This window comes from Penaeus monodon, chromosome 29, assembly GCF_015228065.2.
Source record: "Penaeus monodon isolate SGIC_2016 chromosome 29, NSTDA_Pmon_1, whole genome shotgun sequence".
Lineage (NCBI taxonomy): Eukaryota > Metazoa > Arthropoda > Malacostraca > Decapoda > Penaeidae > Penaeus > Penaeus monodon.
The window spans coordinates 1,987,210-1,988,719 of NC_051414.1; the positions used below are offsets into that span (position 1 = coordinate 1,987,210).

The 1,510-nt window shown below is 36.2% G+C and overlaps 1 protein-coding gene across 1 annotated transcript in view; it reads left to right on the forward strand.

Annotated features, from left to right (window-relative positions):
- The window catches only part of LOC119591895 (COP9 signalosome complex subunit 1-like), a gene marked incomplete in the record, with an annotated part of 20,891 nt that extends 19,491 nt beyond the window's left edge, over window positions 1–1,400 (forward strand). Inside the window, 1 exon segment of the mRNA XM_037940644.1 lies at window positions 1–1,400.
- Between the last annotated feature and the right edge of the window lie 110 nt (window positions 1,401–1,510).

The following is a 1,510-nucleotide window of genomic DNA, read 5'->3' on the forward strand; positions in this document are numbered from 1 at the left end:
GTAATATTGTTTTGGAGAGTTCTAAACTTGTGAAAACTATGCAAGGGTTCTGTGACACTCTTGCCTTCATCCCCATTATGATTTCAAAAACATCGCAGTGTGGAATTAACAAGGCTCTGTTACTTGGGGATTCTCTTGCGATGACCACAACGGATGAACCTCAGGAGCTCGGTGAACTCTGTACCAATACTATTTACTTGGTGTTGTTTATGAAGCTATATTGTATAGTAAGATACAGGATGAACAGAAGGAAAGAAAATGAAGTGCTCATGGAGATATCAGTGCATATTTATAACTTCACAACCAAAGCCACAATCAAGGGTTGATTTATAGCAGGTTTCACATGCATGACCTTGTAGTTATGTCAGTATTATTTCTTTGATTTCCTTTAAAAAATTCTTATTGTTATGTAAGTTGTTTGAGTTAGTTCCTAAGCATACAGAATATTTATATTCTTATAATTGAAAAGGGATTATTATTTTGATTTTTTTATTTTTTTTTTTTCATATAATTATATTTTGTTTTCCATTTTCTTCTTCCTTTGCCTTGCAACAGGAAATCACAATGTGGTCATGCTTGTTAGAAGTGCTGCCAAGTCAATATGTACCTTTATTGGTTTTTCTTGTTTTCTCCTATAGCTTGTGTTCATAGCTCCCATTACCTGTTGTGTATTTATTGTGTTTGAGAACAACTTTGTTTTGGTATTTGCATGTCCTCATTCACAGACAAAAACCACTAGTCTATATATTGAATGAGAGGCGGTCAAAAGATTTTGTACATTTTAATGACCGTGATTCAGCAGGAGATACAAGGCTGTTGTTACAGTGTTGTAACATGACTTTTTTTCTGTAAATGCAGAAATTAGTTATTTTTACGCTTGAAAGAAGTACAGTGTTCCTAAGAAATGCACTGCCTAGTGGTTACAGAAGAACAGTGGCCAGTTGTTGTAGGCAGTGTTCTTGCCTGTAATGCTTGGATTTTTTAAGTCACACTATGAGCACTGAAGATCATGCATAGTGTAATACTCCAATATTTGTTGAATTCACTGTCGTGCACCCTAGCCAGGTTGCCTCAGTCTCTTCAGAGTCTCTGGATGTCTGGTCTCAAAACTTCAGATGAGAAACTTTAAGCCAAATAATCCTTGCTCTTGTGTCAGCACTGCTTGAGGCTTGCTACCAGTGTATTTGTCAAGGGAAGAGCAGCGTATTCTCACCTTTACGAATGCAAATTGTCATCGGAATCCAGTCACATTTTGAGAGATTATGTGGGGAGAAATGGATACTTTTCCCACCCTAGTGTGTTTCATGCAAGCCTTCACTTTGAGCTGCATTGTTGATGAGTGGCTAGGAGGGGAAAAGGTGATTTTCTATTGAAGATAGTAAAACTAATAACACTGAAAATGGCTTTTATCTGTCCTTTGCTCTTTCTTAATGTGTATATGGGTAAATGTGTATGAGTTCATTTATTCCTTTGTTTTACATGAAATGAGATTGTTTTCATTGTAGATGTG